This window comes from Canis aureus, chromosome 20, assembly GCF_053574225.1.
Source record: "Canis aureus isolate CA01 chromosome 20, VMU_Caureus_v.1.0, whole genome shotgun sequence".
Taxonomy (NCBI): Eukaryota; Metazoa; Chordata; class Mammalia; order Carnivora; family Canidae; genus Canis; species Canis aureus.
Genome location: NC_135630.1, coordinates 13,364,011 through 13,374,763, shown reverse-complemented (window position 1 = coordinate 13,374,763; position 10,753 = coordinate 13,364,011). Strand labels below are relative to the sequence as shown.

The following is a 10,753-nucleotide window of genomic DNA, read 5'->3' as shown; positions in this document are numbered from 1 at the left end:
ACAAGTTCTCTCATTGAAAAATCTCACCCAAATGCCTCCGGTATATTTTAAATACACCAACTTATCTCTCCTTCTTCAAATCATGGTTATCTCATTCCCAGAAATATCCTCATATGCTTCTAATTTCCACTTTTGTCCCCTTTTCCAAGCACAGCTGCATAGTCTTCAAAAGAGGTTTTCTCCAAAATGGGACCTTATACACCAAATCTCTATTTTGATCCATTCTAAATGCTCCATTTAAAACGCATGGCTATTGTTCATACAGTACCGCCTGGCCCTTGCATGGTCTGGCCTTGGCCTGTATTTTCCACTTCATCTGGTTAGCTGTCCTCCCGTGCTCCATCGGTTTCAGTGCTTTCCTTGCACCACTCTCCTTCCCCTGCAGGGATTTCTGTATCTCTTGCATTCATTAGTCATTTCACCTCCTTCCCATAAAATATGGGTCAGTATACTTTCATCAAATCAATCTTTTTGAGATACCACTGCATACTCTAAAGTGCACAGTACACAGGAATAAAAAACGGAAGAGTAACTAAGATGTAAGTGGCCATTCAAATATGAATAAAAGAGTCGGAGAGTAGCCATAAAACAAAACACTTTGGAAAGGTATTTCTAATAGTCTAACAAGAAATTATCATACTAAGTTATACTTTGGGAGCACTTATTTTTCCACTGAGGAGACAGTCATGAAATAGTCTGGTTCTTTTATTAATTTATTTTTGGCTCAATTATGCAGTTTTATTAATCTTTTAGTCTTTAAAATTTGGGGGGGGAGATGTCATGTATCACATACTATTTTTCTTATTACACTTTCATTAGAAAGGATCTCTATTTCATCTAATTTAAGGCAGCCTTTTTAAATAGAAATAAAGTGATTGTTACTTTTATAATTATGCCCCTTGGTCTTTAGGTAGACAAGTGAAATGATTTTTAGATTACTTTAATGAGCAAAACTAGATGTAACTGAAGAGATTACATTTAAAAAAGAGAAAAAACTGAGCTGCTTGTAGTCGCTTCATGCATTTTAGCTGTCTAAATGGACAAAAGGATTCTTGAACCATTTATGGTTTTTCAATTTGGGAGCTTTACAGGTTTCTTAACTCTTCTGTTAAATACTAAAACCCTATGTTTGTAAGCATTACGAGTAAGATCAATTTTCAAGTTAATAGTTCCAGGTATTACAGGCTGAATATAGAAATATTGTCCCAGTATACTAGATAGATTAATAGTGTGCGAATACCTTGGGAGCATGTGCTTAAAACATTTAGAATCTCTATTAATTATGATAATATTATATTTAAAATATATATTGATTATAATAAGTGGATAGATTTTATCAATCCAAGAAAGCTATATTGGCTATTTAGTGCTGCTCTTGCACTTTTCTCTATTTTACTATTTATGACCAAAAGTCACCACGTAGAAATTAGTCACTGAAAACAGAAACCATTTTTATGAACCCTAACATATCACCATCTTTGTGATGTTTCTGAGTCTCCTGAGATTCTAATTATATCTATCATTTCCATACTAATTTATAATTGATCAAAAAATGTTCTAAACTATTCTCCAAAGCTGCTGCACCATTAGGCACAGACTTTATAAGGTATGGGAAGGACCAGATTTGCTTATGCTCAGTGTTGTATCCACAGTAACATGCCCACTAACCAAAAACATTAAAAATAAGCTGAATTATTCTTTTTCCTTACTGAATTGCCTGTCGGTGATATAGCTATCCAAGCAATCAACAATAGGATAAAAATAAAATCTCAAAATCATTTATATCTGTACTGGACTACAGCTTTATTTTAAATAGGATCTAAAGAAATGGCTCTTTATCTTATTGAGAAAGGAAAATGATTATATAAATTTTATATTCACTTTCTAAACAAACAGATGCTAAAAACATACTTGAAAATAGCCACTGATTGCCCTTAATAATTATCTTAATCTATGGATATTAAAATAATAGTTTCTCAGTCCCAAACTCAAGTGGTTTTTAGAGAGCTCTTTCTTTGTACATTAATCTTTGTTGATGATTTAAAAGCTCAGAGTTTCATATATATCAGAAATTAGTAAAGTATATGTTTATAGACTACTTTGTGATCTCATCTGGTAATAAACTGAGTGTCTTTTTTTCCAATCGTCAAGTATTCAGCAGCATGAACGTAGTTTATGAGTCCATTAATAAACATTTCAAGATACTTCCAAACGTCTGAAATAGCCTTGGGCCTTTTATAAATCATCCCATAAAACACAGTCTAAAGCATCTTTAGGATATTATAACATGACCATTTAACTATGTCATTTAAAAAAGAAAATAATAAAATTTAAATGCACTTCTGTGATAAATATGAATAAGTATACATATATAAAAATAAGGAAGAAAGGAGTTCCAACTGCTTGTCCTAATCCTGTCCATTGAATGTACTTGCTGTCCTCTACAATAGGGTAATGCATATAATGTTCCATTTATATAATTGGACATTTTTAAAGTAAGCTTTGGGTTCCCACTGATAAATGTGAATCCATTTTTCATTGCCTTCCTGTCTTTTTTCAACTGCCCTTTACTAAGACCAAAGCTTTTTTTTGACTCTTATTTCATATTGGAAAAACTCATTGCAGACTGGTAGCGACAAACATCCCATTAAAATCGGTAAGCCACGTAAAGGATTTTGTTTTGTTTTGTTTTAAATGCAAATTACACAATATAAATCTTCTGCTTAAACCCCCCTATACCTTTCTATTGTCTAACAGACAAAAATCCTATTTACTTTGGCTACCCCTTAAGTATATCTGAACCTTGCCTGCCTTTCATTCTTCCTCTTTTTCCTTTAGCCACCTTCGCCTTTCATCATGAATGTCACTTTTCAGAGCATTCTGCCTATGTGCTTTCCCCTCTCTGCCACACTTCATCTGGAATTTTTAGGTTCATCTGTCATGATGCTTTCCAATCCCATCTCCCTCCTCCCATTTAGCCATTGCCATCAACTAAAAGGGTCAGCATCATGAAGACAAAGACTGTATCTCTTTTGTTCACCATGATATAGCCAATGCTTAGCACATGACTAGGAGGTAAATATATATTTATTAAATGAATGTACTAATTAGTAATGCAGGCGATACATTTAGCCTGGTGGTAGCAACAGCAACTGCATTAGATCTTCATTGCTGTCAGGGTTCTACTTCTTTTTTTGTGGTCATCTGGTAAAGTCCACAAAACTCCTTTGCATATACTGCCCTATTTTGAACCTGGCAATCACCTTTGTGAGTCAAGCAGTGTTGTCCTTAGTTTTTCAAATTTAGAGTTGAGATCTGAGGGTAGACAGAGAGGTAAAATGAAATCTCACAAGGAAAACTAACACACACCCATTCTGAGACTAAATACAGCCATTGCTTCCCTTAACCAACAGAAAATGTGTTTATTATTATTAATTTCCTGTATTTGTTCAACATCTGAGACTGAGATCTGTAGACAGCAGCAACTCTCTTTAGATTTTGGTTGTGCTTTTTAAAATATTTTTACTTATTTTTTTCGTGAGAGACACAGAGAGAGAGGCAGAGACATAGGCAGAGGGAGAAGCAGGCTCCCTGAGGTAGCCCAATGAAGGACTCCATACCAGGACCCGGGGATCATGACCTGAGCCAAAGGCAGACACCCAACCATTGAGCCACTCAGGTGCCCCCCTTATTTATTTATTTATTTATTTATTTATTTATTTATTTATTTATTTTTGGTGCCTCCTGTTTAGATTTTGAATGAAGTATTTCTTATAATTAAAATAGTCAGTTTTCTCTATGCACTACTAAATCTATCGTGTATTATCTTGTTTTATTTATTTATTTTTTTTATTTTTATTTTTTATTTATTTTTTATTGGTGTTCAATTTACTAACATACAGAATAACCCCCAGTGCCCGTCACCCATTCACTCCCATCCCCCGCCCTCCTCCCCTTCCAACACCCCTAGTTCGTTTCCCAGAGTTAGGAGTCTTTACGTTCTGTCTCCCTTTCTGATATTTCCCACACATTTCTTCCCCCTTCCCTTATATTCCCTTTCACTATTATTTATATTCCCCAAATGAATGAGAACATATAATGTTTGTCCTTCTCCGACTGGCTTACTTCACTCAGCATAATACCCTCCAGTTCCATCCACGTTGAAGCAAATGGTGGGTATTTGTCGTTTCTAATGGGTGAGGAATATTCCATTGTATACATAGACCACAGCTTCTTTATCCATTCATCTTTCGTTGGACACCGAGGCTCCTTCCACAGTTTGGCTATCGTGGCCATTGCTGCTAGAAACATCGGGGTGCAGGTGTCCCGGCGTTTCACTGCATCTGTATCTTTGGGGTAAATCCCCAGCAGTGCAATTGCTGGGTTGTAGGGCAGGTCTATTTTTAACTCTTTGAGAACCTCCACACAGTTTTCCAGAGTGGCTGCACCAGCACAACAGGCCCCTCCCCCAGAACACCAGCTAGACTGACAACTATTATCTTGTTTTAAAACTCACCTGAGCTTCTTCTCGTCTTACCTGTGTTACTCCTTTCCTCCAATCAGTGCTAATGGCTTGCTAAATTTAATACAGTTAAAAACTATTTTCAAATGATAAGAAGATACTAAAATGAAATTTTTACTGTATTACTTAAAAACTAGGTCATGTTCATTGGTTGACTGAACTGACTGCTACCATTTAGATGTATAACTCTTTCTTATAACTCATGTAACTCTTTCTTAAGCTCACATTTCGGGAAATAAAATGGAAGACAGATGTTGGGAAATCCGCTAAAGAACACCAAAATGTCGCTGCCTTTACATCCATTTTCTGTGGCCAAGTTGCTTAATGCACATGCCCTGGATAGCAGTTCACAGTCACAAGTAAACACTCCTGATAGAACTCCCCATGTGCCCTTGTGACAAGCACTCTCCCTCACAGGTCGAGGGTTTTCCCTTGGTGCATCCTTCGACTTTGCCCAAGCTTACCAAAAGCTTACTGCTTTTGAGTGGAATTGAACCATCCAACCTTAGCTTGGAAAAATATGAGCACTCCACCTTCGTATCCTGATAAAGGAATGTGCTCCCAGTCATGTATGTCTTTTTGCTTGCACCCTGCCTTGACTTCCCTGTAAATGGCCCCTCAAAAGGGCTGTGTGATTGCTCCAGGGCCTGTGAGTAATAAACTTCTCTATTTCAATTCCCTAGTGGTATTTTTTTGGACATGGCCCACCATCTGGCAGCCTGGCCTCTACTTAACAAATGCCAATTGTTAAGAGTCGAAACAACAGATTAAATTAAATTTCTATTACTTATACCCTAATTTATTTTATGCCTATATACATGCTTAAAATTATTTTCTTTATAAAGTATGACTAGACTCAGTATTTCACTTTAAGAATTAATGGTTTGGGGTACAGGCAAAGTTAAACAGAAGTTAAAGAGAAAACACTGAATCAATGTTGGATGTACACATTTATTATGCCAAAAGTGCTCATAAGATGAAAGCAATAAATGGAGGCACTTAGAAATGCAATATATAATGATAGCCATACTTGCTCGAATCCAAGATACCCTCAATTGAAAGATGCATCACTCTTACATGTAGAACTACAAAATAATAATAATAATAATAATATCAATTAAGCAATGACACAATACTTTAATGATGCACTCTCAAGATGGCTCACACTAGCCTAGAGTTGCTGTGAAATTCTGTTCATAAGTTTTCAAGAAATTTGTTAATATTTTCACCTTCAGTTTTATTGCCTGGCATGTTCTATCCAATTCCCTTAGACATATGTCCTTAACAAAATAAACTATGATTTCAACTACTACTTGCTATCTTCCTCTCTAAGGCCTATAATCCGCATTGCTGCTTTGCAAATAAATATGGAATTGTAGCTGTTATCCATTGTCATGTGTTTTCTTTACTGATACATCAAATTACATTGTTTTCTTAATCCTTTATGCATTCCTAATAATCGTTTTCTTGAATGCCCTGTGTCATTTTTTGTAAGATATTTGAAGAGCAATAAATCCAAAATCATATTACAAAAGTTGCATGTAAATTATGTGAAAAGAGTATGAAAATATTATGACTAATATCATATATGTAAAGAAAATTTCAACAACTTCAAAATGGATGCTCAGTAGAAAGCAATTGTTAGGTATCACCAATTGTACATGTCCCAGATTCAGAAAATTCAAAGCTATGAAGTGTGTGTTAGGAGGGAAAGGGAGAGAAGTTAGGGCTTGAAAAAACTAAGCATTATATGAAGCAGGTGAGTGGACTTAAAAGCCAGGACAATAGTGTTATATTCAGGGATCCCTGGGTGGCGCAGCGGTTTGGCGCCTGCCTTTGGCCCAGGGCGCGATCCTGGAGACCCGGGATCGAATCCCACGTCGGGCTCCCGGTGCATGGAGCCTGCTTCTCCCTCTGCCTGTGTCTCTGCCTCTCTCTAGCTCTCTCTCTGTGTAACTATCGTAAATAAATAAAAATTAAAAAAAAAATAGTGTTATATTCATATCCTATGATGTTTTTTCTTCTGTACACTAATGCTTTTAATCACTAATGTGAATAAAAATGATAAAAATAAATATTTCAAATATTTTGTTTTTCATATATATGGAGAATAAAAATTATGTGAATTGTTGAATATACATAGTCACAGACTTACCAAAAAAGTAAATTTACAATGAGTGATAGTAATATACAATTGCGTCAACTTTAACTTTCTAAATGAACTATTTGTATTACAGGTGCAAACACTTGCATAAAATTCAAATTCTCATCAGGAAAGTTGGGTAAAAATGTAAAATCCAACATGTTAACATACATTTTCTTTTTCTTGAAGGGCAAATATGATCTTCAAATATGCAAATGCACACTGCTCTGATTACTCTGTTGTATGTTCATTGAAAGAATTTATGAAGCAATTAGGGTAACTTGTTTGCATTATTCAAAACTCAACACATATGACTAAACTTGATCATATCTTTGATTCTAAACAGATTATTTCCTATTGATAGTGAATGATTGTAGAGCTCTAGTTCATGAAGAAGAGTGAATGCTGCACACTATCCTTGCTGATTACTTGTGTAAATATGTATTTTTTTTATTTTTTAACTTACAAAATCAACTCTTTCAAAAGAAATGACTACTTTCATCCTTAACTCTGTCTCACACCTATGCTTGTTTTTCTGAGAACTACTGACCTGAGCTCTCTCTCTCTCACTAAGTCTTCAGTGACAAAAAGTGTCTGAAACTTAATATTTAATATCTCTGTCAAATAAGGTCAGATCTTATTGCTTATTCTGAAATGTTAGGTATATTGCATTGCCAAAAAAGGAAAAAAAAAAAGTCTTGTCTATTAAGACACAGGTAAAATTGCTTTTCTAAATGCTTCTTAAAAAGAACAAAGCTTAACAAACACTTTAAAATATAAATATTGTATACATAAACCACATCTTCTTACAATGGAATATTACTCAGCCATTAGAAATGACAAATACCCACCATTTGCTTCGACGTGGATGGAACTGAAGGGTATTATGCTGAGTGAAATAAGTCAATCGGAGAAGGACAGACATTATATCGTCTCATTCATTTGGGGAATATAAAAAATAGTGAAAGGGAATAAAGGGGAAAGGAGAAAAAATGAGTGGGAAATATCAGAAAGGGAGACAGAACATGAAAGACTCCTAACTCTGGGAAACGAACTAGGGGTGGTGGAAGGGGAGGTGGGCGAGGGGTGGGGGGTGACTGGGTGATGGACACTGAGGTGGGCACTTGACGGGATGAGCACTGGGTGTTATTCTATATGTTGGCAAATTGAACACCAATAAAAAATAAATTTATAAAAAAATATATAAATCTTTTAATTCCAAAATATTTCTCTTTTATTATTTTCTTTTATAATATCACATTTACACTCTTGCAGACAAATTTTACTCAGATTTTTATTCACTTTTACAATTATTATTTTGGGGGAAAATATTCTAACTGTCCTACCCAGTGAAACAGAAATAGAACAAGCATTGAAAAATTATCCAGTATCAAATAATTTTTGAAAAACATTCATTAAGCACAATAAATGGATTCCTTTATTTCTTTAAAAAAGGTTTTACTTATTTATTTTTTCATGAGAAACACACAGAGAGAGGCAGAGACAGAGACAGAGGGAGAAGCAGGCTCTCCATGGGGAACCCTATTCAGGGCTTGATTCCAGGACTCCAGGATCACAACCAGAGCCAAAGAGAGATACTCAATCACTGAGCCACCCAGGTGCCCCAACAAATGGATTCTTTGAAATACTTTTCACATTTAATACTATACTGAAATACTTTTACTGAAATATTTTCCACATTTTATACTGTAATATCTATTGTGAATATCTACAATGAGGATATAATGATGTAACATTTATGAAAAACTTTGGCCCACAAGATCCCTTTTTCATTGACAAATTTCACATACAATTTTTCTCTGTAGTGTGGTATAAAAATGTTATATATGTTATTTCTGAAATATTGAGGACATTTAAAAATAGATTATACCATTGATCATCTGTGAAATCTAGTCTAAAATTTGCAAAGACTTTTATAAGTATACATAGAAGTGGGTTTTTTAAATGAGATATTTCAAGAGTTTGTTTTGAATTTTATTCATCAGTTGAATAATGTCTTAATAAATTTCATAATTAACAATTTAAAAATATATATAGTAATAAAATAGCAGGAAAAACCTGAAAAATTATGTATATCGCCAAGAATGTTGAGCAAATAGAAAAGTAAATGACACAACAGAAAAATGTAAAAGGATTAGAGAACAAAGCTATAATACCTAAAAAAGAAGTTCAAAGGAGTTCCAGAAAGAGATCAGTGATAAATTACAGGTTAGAGAAAACATCAAACAAGCAGTAAAAAAAAAAATTTCTAAGTTATAGAGAGACTTGAATCATTAGAACAAGAGACAGGCTGGTCTCAAGCAGGGTAAATTGAACAAGACCACTCTGCTACATAATGCCAAATTTTCAGAAAATTCTGACATCTATCAGAGTTTGGATAGTATAAATATACAAAAGAAATAATTTGGAATGGTATGAGAACTGCTATCAGACAAACCAAACATTAGGGAAACAATGAACTAAAGATCTTAAAAAAATTATTTTGAACTTAAAAGTCAATGTCTATCCAAAAAAACTCCAGATATGTGAAAATAAATCAAAATACCCTGACATGTAAGGCTCATATAATTAACTTCTAAAGAACTGCAGAGATGTTGAATTATGATATTGTATACCTGAAAGTAATGTGACATTATTTGTCAACTATACTCAAATAAAAAAGAAATTTAATATTTTGGCAACTTTAAAGCATATAAAAATAAACAAAGAATACTTTTCAAAAGAAGAGAAAACTGGAAAGCAGAATATGTGGGTTACATAAAAACAGAAGACATAAAAGGGGAAATGAAAAGAAATCCCATGATGATGGTGTTGAAATATTCCTTACAGTAATCATTCTAAGTTAGTAGAAGACTATAATAAAGACTTCTGCTTTAAAAAGAAATATGCAATAAAATAAATTGCATTTGACTAGATACTCTAGAGTCACATTCTAGGAGATCTTCATAATATGGGTAAAGAAAGCATGTTTCTTTTCTCATCAAGGTAGAAGGAAAAAAAAAAAAAGCAACTGGACTGCCAGGGAGGAATAGCATAGTATAGTACATACTAAATACTATTTTTTTTCATACTAAATGCTATTATAACTAAGCATAATCTGCATGCCAATATGTCCCATCTTGGGGCTGCTTGCCCTTGACCTCTACAAATGGATTCAGAATTTCTTGATCTCCATGGCACGCAAACACAAATACACATAAGCCACTGATTTCCCTTTCCTTTTCTGGTGGAGAAAATAATTGTTACAAAGAATAAATAGCTATTGTTAAAAACATTGACTGAAGTCAGCACTCCAAAATACTTACTAATTATATATAAACAAAAGGGAATATAATTGTCAAAATACATCAGTGCAAACTATCCTGACAGTGTACTTAATGTCAGAATCTGCAAAGTATTTGTGCTAAATATGAGCCTGGAATGCCAAAAAAAAAAAAATGATAGTTAAACTAAGGGATTAATGTATACTTCTCTATAAAACAAAATATGAGTGTAAGTCTAGAAAAAGATAAAAAGAGGTTTTGTCATTTCAAATGGGAATATACAGTGAGAGTAGGCCAAAGGGCCATGATGATTTTAGGAAATGGTGGACTGGCAAAATTCAAAGCTGTACTGAGACAATAATAACCTGAATTGACACAGTGTTCAGAAGTATAAATCTTAGAATCTCAGAACACAAATTGATATTGCAGACAACTCTTAAGATTTTTCTCTATAGGGATCCCTGGGTGGCGCAGCGGTTTGGCGCCCGCCTTTAGCCCAGGGCGTGATCCTGGAGACCCGGGATCGAATCCCACATCGGGCTCCCGGTGCATGGAGCCTGCTTCTCCTTCTGCCTATGTCTCTCTCTCTCTCTCTCTCTGACTATCATAAATAAATAAAAATTAAAAAAAAATAGAAGATTTTTCTCTGTAAATTGATGTCACTCAAAGTTTTATACTTAAATTTCTCTTGTTTGAAGGCCACTAAATTACACATTCAGCTATTTCAGGCTAAGAGAAATGTAGGATATATTTTATTTTATTTTATTTTATTTTATTTTATTTTATTTTATTATTTTATTTTAT

General features: G+C 34.1%; 1 pseudogene; it reads left to right on the top strand.

The window, feature by feature from the left end:
• Window positions 1-4,803: 4,803 nt before the first annotated feature.
• Window positions 4,804-10,753, top strand: part of LOC144291362 (exportin-4-like) — a 33,209-nt pseudogene continuing 27,259 nt past the window's right edge.